Source organism: Camellia sinensis, chromosome 8, assembly GCF_055761805.1.
Source record: "Camellia sinensis isolate YWXY chromosome 8, ASM5576180v1, whole genome shotgun sequence".
Classification (NCBI taxonomy): Eukaryota; Viridiplantae; Streptophyta; class Magnoliopsida; order Ericales; family Theaceae; genus Camellia; species Camellia sinensis.
Window position 1 is genome coordinate 194,120,242 of NC_138968.1, and position 21,193 is coordinate 194,141,434.

The window sequence follows — 21,193 nt, forward strand, 5'->3', positions numbered from 1 at the left end:
CCTGCATCGCCACCAACTTGAAGACCGGTTTCTGGAGGGAGCTCATTCACAATGGTAAGAGTCGTTTCGGCTGGAACCACGGTTTCACTGGGAAGATCAACAGTTAGGTCTTCAACAGTGGGCACCGACCGAGCTGGCCGGTCCACATTATCGACCGGAGTATCTTCAGAAGAGGAGTCATCGGAATCTGAGTCTTCCAGAAACCCTTGCTGCAGGGTATCGGCATACTCAGCAAGGGACTTCGGTATAAAGTAGTCTGGAGGGTTGAAGACCTCGGTCTGTTGATCATGACCGAGCTGCTCAACAGCCGCCCTCCAGCCACATTTGAAGAACAACTCCTTGGCAGCATCGCATTGTTTCACATAGGCTTCCTCTGCCTTCTTGTAGCCCTGCTTGTAACCCTGCTTTTCGGCTCCCTCCACACTCTTTTTTAGTTGGCTTATTTCGGTATCCTTTCTCTTTTCTAGCTTTAGCAGCTCACGCAGATATTTGTCTTTCATTGCAATGGCCGCTTTCTGCCTTTCTGCCTCGGCCGAACTAACCAGATCGGCAAGACGACCGTTCTCTGCTTGTAGCTCGGCCATTCTCTTTTCGGCTTCTTCTAGCTCGGCCGCTTTTGCTTCGGCCTCAGCCATTGCTTGCCTTGTGGTTTTTCGGAGTTCTTGGACTTTTTTGTAAGTAATGTTGTTCTTCTGTAAGGCCTGACAAAACAAAGACTTCTCTTAAGCCGAAGTAAAGGTTGGAAAATTCAAACAAGAAAAAATGGACAGTTACTTACCAAAATCATGGACTTGGATGCAGACCGAATTGACTTCATTTCGGTGTTCAATTGCTTTAAGTGGTGCTCCATGTCCTTGGGGAGGCACACACTTTTGGCCAGATTAAAAGCCAATTGGTGATCTTTTTCAGCCACGACCGAGTCAGTAGCTCTGATGTCTCGGTCGTTGAAGGTCAGCGGCGGAGCCCACTTCGGAGATTCAGCTCGGTCAGTTCGCTCCGGTTGGGGGGAAGGTTGAGGACTCTGGGGGATGGATTTAACCTCATCGACAAGTTGCTGTTCGGTCGATGTAGATCGGGCGCGTTTGGAAGGGCGAGATGAAGAAGGCCGTTGAGAAGGGAGGGCCACAACGGCAGGCTGCGCCTCAATAGTTGGTGGTACTTCGGCTCTGGTTGTTGCGGTCAGAAGGGCCCTAACCCTGCTTTTCTTTGCCATCTCTTCTTCAGCAGTTAATGGGACAAGTCGTATTTCTGGCAAGGTTGGGTCCGGTTCTGGTGCTTCCTCGAGAAGGAAATCGGTCACTCGAGCCTTCCGACGACCGCTATATCGGTAGGTCGGTTCAAAGTTTAGAAGTTTGGCCCAACTCCTTTCTTTACACCGTAGTGCGGCTCGCAAAATCGCAAGGTTGGGATAGCTGTATAGGGAACGGAGGTGGGCGAAATCTGTAAAAAAAGCAAGTGTTAGTTCGGCTAATAGACTAAAAAAACCGAAATAACATACAAGGAAGAAGACCGAAGTTAAATTACCGGGCTCTCCCTTTTTCCAATTTATAGGTCGGCCAGGAATTTGGGCTTGAAAATCCTCAAAGTTCGCAGAGACCCAAAAAAAATCATCGTCGTTAAGATCTTTGTCCGGTGTGTTTTTAACTATCTTCTCTCGGCGGCGGCGAATCCTAAGGTAATAGACCCACCCAGCATCTTTTGAGCCGATGGAGTATTGATGAAATATTTCGGCCAGGCCAAGGTTTAGTCCGGTTTGGTGGTTCAGTGCGGCTATCCCCATTATAATACGGTATGTATTAGTGGACAGTTGGGTGGGGCATAATCTAGTCTGCCTAAGGAATTCGCAGATCAACGGTTGGACAGGAAACCGTAGTCCGGTTTCAATTATGGATTGAAGGGTAAAAGGGACGAAGCCTTCATTTTCCCAAGGAATAACATCTTTTTTGGCCAACGTCAGATGGACGTCATCAGGAATTTGGTAATCTTTCTTAAATTCGGCCATACCACCAGGGGTCTCAACTAGATACCTATACTTACCCATCTGATGAATAAATTACTTATAACTTATATCGGTGCAAAAATCGTGCTCAGTAGCTCGGTTGAGCGCACGCAGGAGTGCCTGGGTAACCTAAGTCTGCAAAGTAAAAAACAGAGGGGGTTAAAGCACTGATCAACGGACCGTGCTACAATTTAAAAGCAAGGTATAAAAGCCCTACTTCGGCCTCAAAAAAACTGGTTCTATCTCGGTTCATCAAAAGGTTTGGTAGCTCGGTTTGAGCAATTTGCTCGGTAGACCGGTTTAACATTTAGGGGCAGCTTTCTGAGTTCGGTCTAAAAAACTAAGAAAGCTGGTTTAGCCCCGAGGCCTAAATCGGTTGCAGTGTGAATAAAGTTACTTCGGTTGAGCCTCTAGGGGCGGCTTTCTGAGTTCGGTTTAAGAACTAAGAAAGCTGGCTTGGCCCTAAAAGCTTAGTTCGGTTGAAAACCTAAGTTCCTAGTTTGATGTATTCAAGACTCGGTGATCTTATTTCGGCTAAAGTGAGTCAGGCTCTGGTGACCCTTTGAAACTTTCAAGTTCTAGTTCGGTTATTGACTACAGTGATCTGCCTACTTGGGGCAAACAGGATCCTAGTTCGGTTGCTAGGTGATTTTGGATCTAAGACTGGTTTTTCTACATAATAGTTCATACGCACATAAAGTTCTACTGGTTTTTTCATAAAAGTACGGAAGCGAAAGCAGCAAATGAAAGAAAGTGTTGGCAAAAAACATACAAAACAAGATATACAGATGCGAAAGCAAAACAGAGTAAGAAGGAAAGTAGATTTGCTTACTAGATTGGTGAAGCAGGGACTGGAGATGAAAACTATTGCAGAGCACGAACGGCAAGAACACAGAGAGAGGAAATGAAGAATGGAAGGTGAAGTGATTCAAGAAAAAGAGAGGTTGTTTTGTGAAAGAGGAGAGAGAAAAAGACGGCAAAAAGGGGCGGGACTGTTCAAAAAGTTCGAAGTACGAAGGCGGCGTGATAACAGCTCACGGTCTATCAGAGCCCGCCACGTGGCAAGGGAAAGGGAAGCGTTACAGTCGTGATTGAAGAGACGTTTTGACCGGATAAAGCGGAGTTCGGAGTAAAACTAGTTCGGCTGGATACACTGAAGGGCATTTATCTCGGCTGAAAAGGCTTGTAGAACTTCAGCTCGGTTGAAGGATTTGTAATCTCAATCATGCTATGCAGATGAAATTAAGGGGCAATTGAGAGGGTAATTTTTGGGAAAGAATTGGGCCGAGCTGTGAGTTGGGCCATGCGGCCCAAAGTGTGAAAGAATCGGTAAGAAGCCGTAGTGTTATTTCGGCCCCAGTAGAGGTATAGATACTCCGGCCCAGAAGAAGTGAAGTTATTTCGGCCCAAGAGAGGTGTGGTTACTTCGGTTGAAGAGTGTGTATAGCAACTCCGGTTCGGTGGCAGTTTGAAGGGAGTCCGGTCTTGTGTTTGGTCCGGTCGTGACATATTATGGTTAGGTCGGCCAGAGCTTGCTACTCAGAAGCTTGGTCTAAACGCATCATGGTTGAACGGGGGAAAGCCGAGATAAGGAGTCGGAGGAGAAAACCGAGCTAAGGATAGTTCGGTCTTCTCTGTGGCTCATCATAGCCAGTGTTACTTCGGTCAAAAGGTAGTTCGGCCAAAGGGAAAACCATCCCACTTGGTTTAAGCAGTTGGGGAGGGTGTAAAAGGATAAGCATTATCCTTAGGAGTATGAATCCTAGGAGGACTCTGCGTGGAGGAATACAAGTCCTACTAGGATTATGCCATTCGAAACCTATAAAAGCTCACAAACATCACCTTGGAGGAGGTAATTGAACACAATTCATTCTGAGAACTTAGAGCTTTGTCTATTTGTCAAGCTTACTGACTTAGGCATCGGAGAGGTTTCCGGCACACACCCGCCGGCTAGCTCACGTTTGTGTTTTCAGGTGATAAAGCGACGTCGTACGGAGGAGCGTGGACTTGGTCAACAGGATTATACGAGGAGAATTATTTCCTCCCCGTACAGTAACAAAAAAAAATCATAAATTTAATTTTTTTAAGATTTTGTAATTTTTTACTTTATTTTATTTATTGTTATCATTGTATTGTTATTTCTCCAAATTTTTAATCAGATTAGGTGCTCAAGAAAAATTGGTCATAACATCTACCCATGATACTGATGTATGACTGAGATTGAATTATTATATTGTAGGGTTCATGACTTTTAGGGGTTGTTTGAGATATTCTAAATAAGTGTACTTTTTGACTTTTTATAAAATATGAGTTGTGTTTGAAGTGATGTGGTAGAGAGGTGATGTGATGACGTAACTTAAATAGGATAATAACTTTTTAACTTTTTGAATTTTTTTGAAGATGTCAAACTTAGCCTTAAAAAGTCACACAATGATGTTTTCGGATAGTATTTCTGGGTTTGTAACATTGTTTTCTGAAATTTATTTATCAAAGTTTAAGGCCAAGTTTGGGAAGACTAAATAAGTGCACTTTTTGTCTTTTTAGACTAAAAAGTTGAGGTTGAAAATATGAAGGTTTGGGTTAACTTTTTGACTTTTTATGGAAAAATGTGTAATAAAAAATTGTAAAAATTGATTTGTAGGAGAAAATTAGAATTGGGAGTTGTGCAGCCGTAATTGTTGACTTTTGGTGAATAGTGATAACTTTTTAACTTTTTGAATAACTTTTTGGCTTTTTGACTTTTTGGGATGTTCCCAAACTTGGCCTAAATTTTATTAACACAAAGAACACAAAAAATACAACTTTATAGATTGTCGTTTTGGCTTGGATTTTTTTAGTGGTTTTTAGATTTTTTTTTTTGGTAGAATCGAAAAAGAGAAATTACAATTCAATGTTTTTTCATAAAATAGTTACAAATTCATGAAAAAAATTTAAGATTTGAATTATTAATACTTGTAAAAATTTCCCTACTAGGCCAAGTTTGGCATATTGTAAAAAAATTAAAAAGTTAAAAAGTTACTTAAAAAGTTAACACTATTCATCAAAAGTCAATAATTACGGTGGTACAACTCCCAATCATAATTTTTCTCTACAAATCAATTTTTACAATTTTTTATTACATATTTTTCCATAAAAAGTCAAAAAGTTAACCCAAACATCCATATTCTTTTTCTCAATTTTGTAGTCCAAAAAAATAAAAAGTACACTTATTTAGGACACCCCAAACAACCATGAAATTATTTTTAAAAACTTACAATGAATTGAAATTCCCCAATCTAAAAGCTAATGCATTTAGGTAGTTGGGTGACTTTTCGAAAAAAAAATTTATAGTGAAAATGTTAAATATTTTTTAACTCTTTTAATTGATGGCAAACTCATTTTTTTGACTTATATTTGTTAGCTAAAAAGTTTGTTTTTTTAGAATATTAAAGACAATCCATGGGAATTCAATTAAAGCGGGATTTTAAAAAAGAACAAAATGTAAATAACTTGGCCAAGATTATTGTATTCTTAAATCTAGGCATAATTCAATAACTGAGAGCATTGGGACATGGAGACATAGAAATTAAAGAATAGAAGGTCTCGTATCACTTAATTTTATCTTAATTTTTACAGAATGCTACATGATTTGAACTCATGTCACTAAAGACATTAACAATAAATTTTCTTATTGGGTCCAAGTTATTTTTTCAATATGCCCAAGAAGTAGGTTCATATTCAAATTGTGACCATGAGTTTTCACAGCTTAAATGGATCAATCACAAGGTGAGACATCAAGAGAGGAGTCATGAGGTGGAACTCATATTAAAACTACTCAAAATGTTATATGTTATTTTAGATTTAGCATTTAATAAAATCAAGGGTTAAAGTTATTATAGTCGATTAATAAATTGCTGGTTTATTTTTTAGAGTTAAATTGAAAGTCCATTGGGAAGACTAAGGAAATATTTATCACTGTTTTCAAGAACTAAGCCAAAAAAAAAAAAAAAAAAACCAAGTCAAAAGGGATCTTGTTACTCCCTCTATGTGATGAATCTGGATTATGGATGTGGGTTTGTATGGAGAAGGTTTCATTGTTTTAAACAAATGTTTCTTTAAATTCCACTTTAAATGTTTTTAGAAATAAAATTATAAAATGTTTAAAATTTTTCATATTAAGGGGTGGTTTGAGATGATTTAAATAAATGTATTTTTTGACTTTTTATGAAAAGATGTGCAGAAAAATAGAGAGGTGATGTGATGGAAAAAAGATAAAAAGTGTGTACTTACTAGTACACTCCAAACAATGCCTAAATTACTTTTATGTGAAAATAAAAATTCCCTAAAAAAATTATTATTATTTACATATTCATGTCGCCTTTATGTCAATGACATGAGTCCTATTTAAATTTTCACATTAATTAATAAAAAAAATTATTATTAGTCAGGGCTCCATTATGATTTTAATCCAACTCTCAGTTATTTTGAGATAAGTGGCCAACTCGCCTTGTGCTGGGAGAACCATCGTCATGAAAATGATTTGCATTATTGATAGAATGATAAATTAATTATAAAATCATTTATAAATAAAAAAATAGATGAGCTCACATGCAATTTTCATGGCTTCAATAAATACCCACACAAAGATCGAGCTCTCAATAGACTTTTTTGTATGGCAGTCCAAAAATATACAAAAGCATCTTCACATGGGATTTATAACCTGCCAGTCTACTTATCATTGATGTATTCATGATGAGAACACTATTAGTGCTGTCCCTAATAATGTTACAGTAAATTTTATTTATTGGTATAGTGTTTTTGTGTCTTATTTTTTTTTTTTAAAGTGAATGTCAACTCATTAGTAGTGCTTTACAGCACTATTTTTAGTGGGATGTAGCATTGCTGAAATTTTATATTACAAATTTTCTCAATTTTTTTTTTAAAATTTTTATATCTAATGTCTAATAAACAATTGTATTTTAAAATTTTAAGGTGCTTGATAATTTTTTTTCAGGGCATAACATCGAAATTTAGAATCAACACAATAAATCCTATAAATTATAATTATACTAACATACCTTTTACTGAAAAGCGTGAAATCAAAACAGTGTATAGACAAAAAAAAAAATTCATTTTAAATTTGATTGTTTGGTAAAATACTATTTTTTCATTCATTTACAAGTTTATTATATTTTTTTTTTCAAATTTCAAAAAATAATTAATGTAATTTATTAATGTTGCCATGTATGCTTGCATTTTAACCCGCAAGGGTGGCCCAGTGGGTGAGGGAAGAAAACCTGGGGTCTGGGAGTTTGCTCCTCCTGGAGGTCCCAAGTTCGAATCCCACTCCCCACGGGTTACTGTGCGGCCACTGTAGGTTTGCCCGGTCGTTAACTTCAGGGCCCTCAGCGGCCACTGGAGGTTTGCCCGGTCGTTAACTTCAGAGCCCTTAACTTCAGGGCCCTCAGCGGCCACTGGAGGTTTGCCCGGTCGTTATCTTCAGAGCCCTCAGGATTAGTCCCATGCTTCGGCTGTAGGCATACCTGAGTCATCAAAAAAAAAAAAAAAATGTATGCTTGCATTTTTAATTGAGGTTTGAAATGTTCCCCAAAAATATTTGAAGTTAAATAATCATATATGAGGTTATTACTGGAAGTCAAATCCTGTTTTATCTGACACCCACCTTATGTGAAGGTGCCAAGGGGGTTGATAACGTAACTCAACATTTAAAACTCAAAAATAAAAATCAAATAAACCCGCTTTGAAAATTTAAATTGATTTTTCAGCCGGACTTCTTATGGAAGGTTGAACGCGTCAAACATGCTCCATGATGTATTACGAATTGCTGAACCTTTAACTAAGATTGGCGCGGTACAAAAATAGGAAAAAAAAAAATATTAAATAATTTTTTTTTTTTTTTATAAATCACATGTATATGAAAATAGTGCCTCTTCATTTACATGCGTAAGTGAAGAGTATATTATTTTGCGCTTTCTTCCCCTTCTATGCTTTCTGCAATCAATCAACCTATGAAAATCCTAAGTGATTCGTGATTAGATCAAGATTAAAATATTTCAAATCTCAGAAATTCAAAACACACAATCTAAATCAACAAGCACTTACGAAAGTGATTTAGATTGTTTGTTTTTTCAGAATAATTAATAAATCGACACAAACGATTTTTACGTGGAAAAAATCACAATTGGACACCTCCAACTGTGATTAAAAAATCACGGGCGAAACGCCACTAATCAATCCACTACTGAAGTAAAAAAGATTACAAAGATATCATACAAATTACCCAACTCAGTCAATTTGTCTTCGAATCTTCTGTAACTCTTTTTCCACGACTTCGTCTCGGAACTGATCAATCCTGAGGTTGATTCCACAATCTCACTTACGTATAGAATCAAACGCCTTTTGAAACTATACGCTAGAATTTTCGGAATCCACCGAAGAGAACTCTCTCTTGAATTTAAAGTAACCAACTCCTTGATGTATGTATTTTAGATCATGGGTGAAGTACTCTTCTCAAAACATCAAGGAAAACTCACAAAAATCTCTCCACAAGAAAACCTCAGAAAATCTCAAAGTAGATCTCAAAAAAGTAATCCTAAAGTTTGGAGAAACCAACTACATATAGAATTCCGGATTCTGAAGCTCGCTCGAGCGAAGCTTATCTCGCTCGAGCGAGAAGCTTATCTCGCGTGACTTCCATAAGTACCTTCGCTCGAGCCATAAAGTCTTCGCTCGAGCGAGGAATAAACTCTTTCAGGTTTGTACGCAGACGCAGTTCTTCGCTCGAGCCTCCAATGCTTCGCTCGAGCGCACGATGACCTCTTTCAGGTTTGCAGCCAGACGCAGTCCTTCGCTCGAGCGAGGACTTCTGTCACGACCCAAACCCGGCCCTATGGGTTTAGCACCGTAACCGGCCAGTAATCCAAGATTACCGAAGGCCTGCTTAACAGTAGTACAGTAAAACAGAGTACAGGGCCTGGCGGAAGCCAATACAGTAAGTAAATAGTGTCCATTGAGCTGTGACATTCTGTATGCAAAAAGGCTTTTCATACATTTACACATAAACAGTACAGAGCAGTATACACAATATTTACAATCATTCAGACTAGGGACTCAACCCTATGTAACAGTACAGTAACACCCGGTCTATACAGAACAGTAAAACAGTACAGAAGGGGGAAAAACAAACAAAACACCCCCAAGCCATAGCATGGCAACTCGGAACCTCGCAGTGAGGCACAAAGGCTGGCTTGACAAAACTGGAGTAACCCTGACGCCTCTAGCTGCGGTCTGGTGCCTGCACACCTACATATATATATGAGCAGTGAGCTAAAGCCCAGTGAATAACACAATATGTAAAGGGGTTAAGAATGAATGTCCTTACAGTATGAAAACAGTTCATTTCAATCAGTCATTCAGTTGTTCAGTACAGTAAACAGTCATATGTGGTACATCCATTAGCATAACAGTAACAGTAGGTCTTGAAAGACCGAACAGTAATGATGGCCATCAATCAGTAAACAGTAGTGGTTCCACGAGGGAACCGACAGAGATCTCTGTAACAGTAACAGTAACAGTAAACCGTAGGTACTAAGGATGCCACAGTACAGTTCAGAAATAAAGGACATACATTCATTCAGTAATACCAGTTCAGTAAACAGTTCAGTTCAGTATTCAAAAGATATCAGTTGAACATATCTTTACACAATTGTTACTCACAGAGTTTGGGCTACAGTATGCTAGAGCGTGTCCCCCAGTCGCCAACCCTACACAGTTCACAGGTTGAACACACACTAAGTTACACAGTTGGGAAATATCATAACTTAATCCCTAATTTGCCTTGGTGTGTTCTACAACGATATCCTCATCTAAATGTCTTAAACTAGGCCTAAGAATGCCTAGGATGGGATGAGGATGCAAAAATGCACATTTAAAAGCATTTTCAGAAAAACAGAGTCCCGCTCGAGCGCACGTTTCCCCGCTCGAGCGGTCATGCAACAAAGGTACACGCTCGAGCGTAAACTTCCCCGCTCGAGCGTACTGTAAAAGTACTGGATGGGTGAAATCTCCGCTCGACGCCCGCTCGAGCTTGAGACAAGACTCCGCTCGAGCGCCCAATCCTCAGCTCGAGCGGACTGTAAAACAGTGTAGAGAGATGCTGGATGCTCGGATTCCACGCTCGAGCGGCACTTCCCCCGCTCGAGCGGAAGTGCGAAATCTGGAAAACCCAGATTGCACCTCCAAGCTCCAAAACCAAGTTCAAAAGCATCACAACTCGACCTCTTGGGCTAAATTTCCAGAAAACACCTGTAAACTCATAGTTAAACATGATTCAAAACTCAATTTGAGAAATCAAAGCCCAAGGGTGTTTTATTCAAACCCAATTTCAAACCATTTTCCAAGGACAATCCTCAAACATGACATGCATGATCTTTAAATCATTTTCAAAGCTTTAATGCTGTTTCAAAAGAACTCAAGCCTTCAAAAACAAGATGAACTCATGGAGTATGACCAAAAGATGGACATGTATGTGAGGTATTATGAACTACAACCTCAAAACTCCAATATATGTACATGCATGCAACAATCAAGCTTCAATTCAACAACAATGAACCCAAACAAGACTTAGTTCTACAATGAAGCATGAATCATGCAAGAACAACTCAAGGACAAAAATCAAAAAGATGAAATTCATACCTAGGCTCCTTGAATGCAAGTCTAGAGGTTCAATCTAGCAAGAACTCCTCTCAATTCCTCTAATTCTAAGATGAATCAAGTTGAATCACTCTACTCCTCTTACTCTCTCTCTCTAGTCGGCAAAACAAGGAGAATTATCAGTTCCGTTTAACAGTAACTGGTGATCAATCAGTCATTAATCAGTAAACAGTATGAGGGTTGTTACAACTTCTTCGCTCGAGCGAGCAACACAAAACAGCACATAAATTACAACTCGATTACACAAGTTTGTTCGTGGAATTGACAAGACTTAGGGACCTAACAATCTCCCCCTTTGTCAATACCCGGACAAAACTTCCTAACACAATTTCCTAAACAGACGAACTAGCTAAAACGATTACAACTCAAAGCAAACGAACTAGCTAAGACGATTACAACTCAAGGCAAACCAACTATGCAACCAATCTCAAAACAAACTGGAACTAACATCTTGAAACAATAAACCAAACTTGAGGAAAACCTGTAATGAAATCTAACTCCATCAAACCTGAAATGTAACATAACAAAACAAACCATCAAGATATAAAATAAAAACATATAGCGCCCAATATCCATATCAATAATAGCCACATCATATAAACGTCCAAATGCTCATCTGCAAAAAAAAAATCATGAGTACCCCAAAACGCCCATCTGCAAAAAAAATCATGAGTACCCCAAAACTACTCCCCCTTTTTGTCCGGGAGTGACCCAAAAACAACAACAGGCAGATACAGCAGAAAAAAAACACTATCCAAAGTAAGAACAAAAACTGTCCAAGAGAAGCATATGCCAAAAGCTAAGAAGGAGAAGATGGTGGCTGCTGCAACTGAAGAAGAGAAAGAATCTGAGCAAGCATGGCACTCTGCTCATCAAGGCGGCCATCAAAAGCATCAAGACGTGTAGCCAAAAGATCAAGGCGACGTGTAACAGACTGCTCAAAGTGCTGTAGCTGGCCACGAAATGAGCGAGGACGTAGCTCAGGAAGATCAGGGGCACCGGCATTGGCGGCCTCAAACTCCTCCTCCTCGGCAAGGGGATCATCATTACCTGCACCAGAACTCCCAACCCCCGACACACTCCCCCTCACATGAGCCTGACTCTGAGAGACTGTCAATTTAGTAATGGGTTTGATAGGGTAAGCAAACTCATCATCATCAAAAAAAAGAACATCAAGGGCAGTGAGAAAACGAGTAAGCAAACACCCATAAGGAAGCCCCAAAGATTTTCTGCCCTCAGAGACCCCAATCATTTTTGAAACAATCATTTCCGGAAGTTCAATAGAATTCCCGGATGAGACTCAAATTTTGTGGCCCGGAGAAATGCAACACTTGGTCTCCGCCTAACGAATCAAATAAAGACCGAATGGGAAGAACCTCAAAGGCATTTGGGAGGATATTGCGCTCTAAATGTACTTTACGAGATGCAAAAGACTCCCTAAACAACTTAGATTTTTCTTTAGATAGGAACTTTTCAGAGTTGAAGGAAGAACGAGAAACCGTAGCTTTACGGCGCTTGGATGACTCGGCCATGACTAATACAACCCAAACAGAGCAACATAGACAAGAGCCCAGAAAGACAAGGAACATCCAATAAACAACACCAGAAAACCCCCAAAACAAAACACAAAGAGTCAGTCAAAACAAATTAGTCCAACAGGGGTTAGAAAAGCAGTGAAACTCGTAACATTAGCATAAAAGAAATGAAATGATTAGCAGTGCTAAAGAGACAAACAATCAGCCACAGAGAAAACAAGATATTACAGCCATTATAGAATCGAAACATCAATGTATGAAACAATAGAGAGAAAACAGATTACAATCACATAATGGCAATATATGTATATGTAAATAAAATCCCCAATGTTAAACTCTAACAAAACCCCAATGGTAAACCCTAAGCACAATGGAGAGTGCAATAGACAAAATCATGAACCCTAGATGCAAGAGTGAGGCTCGAAAATTAGAGGGAAGAACCACAACCAACAAAAATAAAACCTAGAGTCTAACAAAGAAAAACTACAACCACATCTCAACCCAAGTACCATACGAACAAAAAAAGAAAATAAAACGAAGAAAGAAAAAAAAACTTACCAGAAACGGAGAGAGAAGATGAAGAAACAAAAAAAACTCCGAAATCAAGAGATAACCACGAAAAACCCTAGGGGAGAGAGAGAGAGAAAAGACGAAGGGGGGGAAAAAATGAACTGAATAGGCACAGATTCAGAATTTGAACCGCGACAGGTCGCTCGAGCGAATACTTTCTCGCTCGATCGAGAGCTAAAAATGCCCAGGCGGTCGCTCGAGCTAAGAATGGGTCGGTCGAGCCAAAAAAAAACATGTTCTCAGGTCTAATGCAGTGGCAAAAGCACGCTCGAGCGAGGCAATTGTTGCTCGAGCCAAGAAAGAAAAAAAAACAAGCCAAATTTTTTTTATTATCGTTTTTTATTTTATTTTATTTTATTTTAATTTTATTTTTATTATTGTTTTTTTAATATAAAAACAGCACTATACTCAAAATCAAGAGGTGAGACCTGAAACAAAAATAGATGATCATATTTAGCCAAAAGGGAATACTAAGATGAAATAATCCGCAATTCATGAATCCTGCGAACTTGCAATTTTAAAAAAAATGACACTGGAAATCATGAGCAAAGCAGATAAAATATAATCAATGATCATAAGCTACATGAGAATGTGCAACTCAAAAACCAAAATGAGAGCTCACATAAAAAGTGTGTGTGTGCAATCCATGAGAGGTCACTGAGCTAGAGTTAATCCTAGTAGTGATCGGATGGCTGGACCTTCATCAAGAGTAACTCAACAATACAGTGAAAAGTCAAACCACTAGGAATCACGGGGTATTTGTTGAGTAAAGCGGAGGCTCCCCCTCAATCAAAGAGTCCCTTTTTTTTTTTTTTTTTTTTACATTTTCTTTCTTGTGGGCACTCACTGGTGGCTTTCACTCTCAAGAGTATGGAAACCAAACCAGAGAAGAATGAAATCATAAAGGATGGCCTAGTTGGTGCCTCTGAGGTAGCCTTTTCCTAATGCCCGGACTTCAAGGAACTGAGGGAGAAACTGTGGAAGTGAAAACAGATGGTAGATGGTTAAGAGACTCAACATCACCCATGATATGCTAGTATCGGTCAATTCCACTGTAAAAGTACAAGAAACACTGTTAGTGGTCCATAGAGAACTTTGATCATATGTGCGGAAACCCCTGCAACAATTAATCTCAAGGATGTGTACAGAATGAGATCATGAGGTTAATGAGCATGGGCATTCAAAATGAACTATGACCACTGAACAATGAGATCTTGTAAGCAGCATGAGTAGTGTATATAAAAAGTTGGATGCAAGTACAACAGATATCAATGATAATGAGATTGTGACATCCAAGCATACATAAGGCAAAACACTTACACCTACTCAAGTAACAAGTGACACTCTAGTGATCGAGCATGACACCCAAGGTCTTTCTAAGGAACTCAAAACGAAGAAGATCAAGGGGTTTTGTAAAAATATCAGCTTTTTGATGCTCAGTGGGAATATGTTCAAGAACAACAAGGCCCTCTTCCACTAACTCTCGAATAAAATGATGACGAATGTCAATGTGTTTGGTGCGAGAGTGTTGGACAGGATTTTTTGAAATGTTTATGGCGCTTGTGTTATCACAGAAAAGAGTAAGAGTGTTCTGTTCTATCCCATAATCATGAAGCATTTGCTTCATCCACAGCATTTGTGCACAACAACTCCCTGCAGCAATGTACTCAGCCTCAGCAGTTGAAAGAGAGATGGCATTTTGCTTTTTATTATGCCCAAAAACCAGATTATTCCCAAGGTAAAAACACCCCCCAGATGTACTTTTCCTATCATCAGCACACCCTGCCCAGTCGGCATCAGAAAAATCAGTAATATCAGCTGTAGTATCAGTAGAAAACCAAACCCCATACCCCAAAGTCCCATTAACATATTTAATGATGCGTTTGACAGCAAGAAGATGAGACTCTTTAGGACTAGCTTGGTAACGGGCACAAACTCCTACACTGAAAGCAATATCAGCTCGACTGGCTGTGAGATACAAAAGACTCCCTATCATACTCCTATAAAGGGTAGGATCAACATCAAAACCAGAGGAATCTTTTGAGAGGTGAAGACTGGTGCTCATGGGAGTACGTGCATGCTTGGCAGACTCAAGACCAAACTTAGACACCAGATTTTTCGCATACTTAGACTGAGACACAAAAATACCTGAAGAAGACTGTTTAATTTGAAGACCCAAAAAATAAGACAACTCTCTCATCATGCTCATCTCAAATTCATGTGTCATGCAATCCGAAAAATATTTCACAAGATGTTCCGCAGTGGATCCAAACACAATATCATCAACATAAATCTGAGCAACAAGAATATGAGACTTAGTATGTTTCACAAATAAAGTCTTATCCACACTACCCCTTTGAAAATCATTATCAAGAAGAAAGGTAGTAAGTCTATCATACCAAGCTCGAGGGGCTTGTTTCAAGCCATACAAAGCCTTGTCTAACTTGTAGACATGATTAGGACATTTAGGGTCCTCAAACCTTTTTGGTTGCTCAACATAAGCCTCTTCTCTCAAGTACCCATTCAGAAAGGCACTTTTCACATCCATTTGAAACAATTTAAAGCCAAGAAAACATGCAACACCAAGCAAAATTCGAATAGATTCGAGACGTGCAACTGGGGCAAACGTCTCATCATAGTCAACACCCTCTACTTGTGTGTAGCCTTGAGCAACCAACCTTGCTTTATTCCTAACAACTGTACCATTCTCATCAGATTTATTTTTAAAGATCCACTTGGTACCTATCACATTCATGTCTCTAGGTCTAGGAACTAGAGTCCAGACTTTGTTACGTTCAAATTGACCTAACTCTTCATGCATACATTGACCCAACTATCATCTAGCAAGGCCTCTTTAAAATTCTTAGGTTCAATTAATGAAACATAACACATATGTGATACCTCATCCAGAATCTGTCTTCGGGTTTTCATTCGATCTGAGACATTTCCAATCACCTGTTGAGCTGGATGATTCACTTTCACAGGACTTGCGGTGACAGGAGCAACAGGAGTGATGTCCCTTGGAGCACTCTATGGACTTGACCTTACCTGTGAGGATGGTTCTGTAACCATTTCTTGTGATTGGTCCGCACCTTCTCCTTGAGTTTGTGATTCCGTATCCAAGGTTGGAGACTCATCATTATCATCCTCATTTGTTGCTGGAGTAGGTGCACCTGTGTCATCTATAACCACATTGATAGATTCCATTAAAGATGAAGTTCGCAGGTTATAGACTCTAAAAGCCCTACTAGTGGTTGAATACCCTAGAAAAATACCTTCATCACTTCGGGAGTCAAATTTGCCCAAAGGCTCTCTATCTTTGAAGATGTAACACTTACTCCCAAAAGTTTTGAAGTATTTTACATTAGGTTTCAAACCTTTCCACAATTCATATGGAGTTTGTAAAGTGCCGGGCCGTAAATACACGCGATTTATGACATAAACAGCAGTATTTAAGGCTTCAGCCCAAAACTTAGGAGGAAGTTTCTTACTAAGGAGCATGACCCTAGCCATTTCTTGAACAACCCTGTTCTTCCTCTCAACAACTCCATTTTTTTGTGGAGTAATAGGAGCAGAAAATTCATGCTTGATTCCATGCATATCACAAAAATCCGAAAACGAACTATTTTCAAATTCACGACCATGATCAGTTCGGATTCTTATGATACGCCCAATGGAAACACCCTGTTCATTTTGGATTTTAAAGACTAAGGCCTGGAAAGCATCAAACGTATCAGATTTTTCCCTTAAAAAATTTACCCACGAAAATCGAGTAAAATCATCAACAGTTAAAAAAATGTATCTTTTACCTCCGATGCTTTCAGTGCGAGTAGGACCCATTAAATCCATGTGAACCAATTCAAGAGGACGTTTGGTTGTAAAGCTGTTCACCTTTTTATGATGGGCATGGGTTTGCTTTCCAAGTTGACATGGTCCACACACATGGCTCAAATTCTTACCCAGTTTAGGTATTCCCCTCACAAGCTCTTTGTTGGCTATCTTAGTTAGGTCTTTGAAATTCATGTGACCTAATCTTTGATGCCACAGGTCAATATTACTAATGATGGCGGAATGACAAGTGAGATCATTAGTAGTAACAATCCCATAACAGTTATCAGATGTGCGAACCCCATGTAAGACAGTATTTCCCTTTTTATCCAAAATTTCACATTTATTTTTTGAAAACAATACTTCATGATGGGAATCACACATTTGACTAATGCTCAAAAGATTTGCTTTAAGACCATCAACTAGTGAAACATTATCTAGCTTGGGAAGACCAGCAACACTTATAGAGCCTTTACCAATGACTCTCGAAGTGCCACCATCTCCAAAGGTAACAATTCCTCCTTCATATTTTTCAAGGGAGGTGAAGTAGGATTTGTTACCGGACATATGACGAGAACACCCACTATCAAGATACCACATGTTTGAATCACGTGCTTTTAGAGCAGTGTGAACAACTAAACAAGTCAAATCACCTTTTCTCACCCAAATCTTTTTAGTCTTGGTATTTCGCCTAGACATGTAAGGTTGTCTCCTAGTCCAAAAAGTATTTGAATTTCTACCCTTTTGAGACACCTTACCAAACAATTCATAGCAATAAGGACGAATGTGGCCATACCTACCACAGTGATGACAAATAAAAACCGGTTTTACCTCCTTTTTGTTGATCTTACCAGCTTTGGGTAGATGAAGAGAGAGATCAGCCTGGTCTATCTGCAATTTTCCCTTTGCTTGAGTCTTCTTGTCATGTGAAGTAGAGGCCTGTCCCTTGTGAGCTGTTGCACCATAGCCTAACCCGCTTTTGTCGCAACCCATTTGTTGAGACCCGAGGATGTCTTCTAAAGATTTGGAACCTTTGTTCCACATGGCAATAGTGGCTCTAGCAACACGGAGCTCTTCATCTTTTTGACAAACTATCTCTTCCAATCTGGCTTGTGACAGCTCAAGACTTTCAAGCTTTTCTTCGTATGTGGAACACACCTTCAAAAGTTCATTCCTTTCAGTTTCACAGGATAGTAGTTTTCCACATAAGTCTTGCCTGTCACTCGAGATCTTGACGATATTCTGCTTTGCTGCTACAAGTTCTCCTTTCAGCCTGACATTCTCACTCTCACATGCTTTGATCTTGAGAGAGAGTTTGTCGTTGGTTTTGGATAAATTCAGAGATTCCTCATATAGCTTTTCGTAAGCTTGTTGTAGTTCATCGCCATTGATCTCATCATTGTCATCAGATGTTTCATCATCCTCTTTTTGCTCTTCATTCTCCTTTGCCTCTTCCAATCTAGCAACTAAGACTAAAAGGTTGCTGGATGGTGGTGAAAGTGAATTTCCTCCTTCATGGAATTGGCTCAAAATTTCCCATGCCTCTTTAGCCTTTGTGCAACGAACAATCCGTTGCTGTTCTTCAGCAGAAATTGCTCCACGAATAGTGATAAGGGCTCTCAGATTGCTCGGATTGTCAGCCCTGTCTGTATCTTCTTCAATGGCCTGCCAGCCTTCTGGATCAAAAGCTCTCAAAAAAGCCCTCATTCTGATTTTCCAAAACAGGTAGTTACTCCCATCAAAAGTAGGAGCATGATGCAGGTTCTGACCACGAGCTAACTCCGCTGGCTTTGGAAGAGTTTGAGTGAAAGTGGACCAAAATGCCATAAAAGCACTATCCCCGTCTTCTCCAGATTCAGGTTCTTCGGGTTCTTGCTCCGACCCGCTTTCATCATCCCAAGTTACAGTATAGACTTTCTTTCGATTCTTTTTCGAAGGGCATTCAAGGGCAATGTGACCAAAACCTTGACATTCATAGCACTTGACCCCTTGCCCTTTTACAATCTTCTTTTCAGTTTTTGAAGCAAGTTTTGGTGGAAAAGTTTTGGATTTTTCATTACTCTTGTCTTTAGAAATAGGGTCTCTGAAATTAGGCTTCTTTTTCTTCAAAATTTTTTTAAATTGTTTAGTAAGCATAGCCGTCATTTCAGACTCTAAATCAAATTCAACCTCCGGAGTTTTTGCAGACTCATGAGCACTAGTGAAAGCCATACTTTCTTTTTGTTTTTTCTTTGAAATCTGGTGGGCTTCATAAGTCTGCAAGTTTCCAACCAATTGATCAAGCTTGAGGGTATCAACATCCTGAGCCTCCTCAATGGCTGTCACTTTTGGTTGGAACCTCTCGGTTAAAGACCTCAAAATTTTTCCAACAATTTTAGCTTCCGGGATTTTTTCCCCGAGTGTGAAACAGGAATTCACGATATCACTAAGTTTTGCATAGAAATCATCAAACGTCTCCTTATCGCGCATAAAAAGGGTTTCAAAGGAGGATGTGAGACGTTGAAGTTTTAACCTTTTGACAGAAGTAGTACCTTCGTGAATCGTTTCTAGAATGTCCCAAGCCTCTTTTTCTACCTCACACGTGCAGATACGACGAAATTCTTCAAGTGTGACGGAGCAAAACAGGGAATTGAGAGCCTTACTGTTCCAACTCGAGTTTTGGTAATCAGTCGTGTCCCATTTATCAAGGGGTTTAGGAATATTAACACCATCAACGATGACAGTAGGTTCACTCCACCCATTGATTACGCTGTGCCAAACTTTCTCATCGATGGATTTTAAAAATGCTCTCATACGAGCTTTCCAATACGAATAGTTTGTACCATCGAGTAAAGGCGGTCTATGGGTCGAGTTACCTTCACGAATAGAATCCATATCACTAGTCACACAAAATCACACTCCTATATTTTTTTAAAAAAAGAGTGACCTGCTCTGATACCAATTGAAAATTCTAAGTGATTCGTGATTAGATCAAGATTAAAATATTCCAAATCCCAGAAATCCAAAACACACAATCTAAATCAACAAGTACTTACGAAAGTGATTTAGATTGTTTGTTTTTTCAGAATAATTAATAAATCGACACAAACGATTTTTACGTGGAAAAAACCACAATTGGACACCTCCAACTGTGATTAAAAAACCACGGGCGAAACGCCACTAATCAATCCACTACTGAAGTAAAAAAGATTACAAAGATATCATACAAATTACCCAACTTAGTCAATTTGTCTTCGAATCTTCTGTAACTCTTTTTCCACGACTTCGTCTCGGAACTGATCAATCCTGAGGTTGATTCCACAATCTCACTTACGTATAGAATCAAACGCCTTTTGAAGCTATACGCTAGAATCTTCGGAATCCACCGAAGAGAACTCTCTCTTGAATTTAAAGTAACCAACTCCTTGATGTATGTATTTTAGATCATGGGTGAAGTACTCTTCTCAAAACATCAAGGAAAACTCACAAAAATCTCTCCACAAGAAAACCTCAGAAAATCTCAAAGTAGATCTCAAAAAAGTAATCCTAAAGTTTGGAGAAACCAACTACTTATAGAATTTCGGATTCTGAAGCTCGCTCGAGCGAGGCTTATCTCGCTCGAGCGAGAAGCTTATCTCGCGTGACTTCCATAAGTACCTTCGCTCGAGCCATAAAGTCTTCGCTCGAGCGAGGAATAAACTCTTTCAGGTTTGTACGCAGACGCAGTTCTTCGCTCGAGCCTCCAATGCTTCGCTCGAGCGCACAATGACCTCTTTCAGGTTTGTAGCCAGACGCAGTCCTTCGCTCGAGCGAGGACTTCTTTGCTCGAGCGAGCAACACAAAACAGCACAGAAATTACAACTCGATTACACAAGTTTGTTTGTGGAATTGACAAGACTTAGGGACCTAACAACCTAGATAAGGGTCGACCAAGGCCCAGGGTCGGCCATTAGATTTAGGGGGCTTAAGGTAAATTTTGAAAATTAGAGCCCTTCTTACATTGAGAAAAAAAAGAAAATCATAGATAAAATGATAAGTTACAACTTTTTTATTTGTTTGTAACAAAAAAAAAAAAAAAATTTACTTGCACATATAATCATTAAAATTATAAACAAAACAATTTAATGAAACAAAATTAAGGCAAAAAAATTATCCAATTAAAACTGATAAAGACCTAGGTAAAAAAATTAGGACAAAATTATTTATTCCACTAAAATCTAATAGATAAAGAAGGTAAAAAATAAAATAAAATTAGGGCCCATATATTGTTCTTCTTGGACCCAAACACTTTTTTTTTTTTAATATATATTTTCATTTTAATAAATATGGACCAAACTACACTTATAAATAAATATGGGTTAAACCATACATGAACCCAATAAAATATTTTGGAGCCCTTTAAATTGATCTTAAAATAAATAAAAAAAAATTAGGTGTAAAACATTTTACTAAATTTGGAAACCCTATTTTTGAGCCAAAATTTTAGGCCTAAGGCACAAGTCTTAGGCCAGGGCCGGCCTTGCCAAGGCCTTGGCTAGTGATTGTGGTAAAATTAATGTTTGTGAGGCAA

At 39.0% G+C, this 21,193-nt stretch overlaps 1 protein-coding gene across 1 annotated transcript in view; it reads left to right on the forward strand.

The window, feature by feature from the left end:
• LOC114303254 (farnesyl pyrophosphate synthase) overlaps positions 1–21,193 on the forward strand; it is a 116,825-nt gene that overhangs the window by 47,765 nt on the left and 47,867 nt on the right. The gene's annotated exons all lie outside the window — the stretch shown is intronic.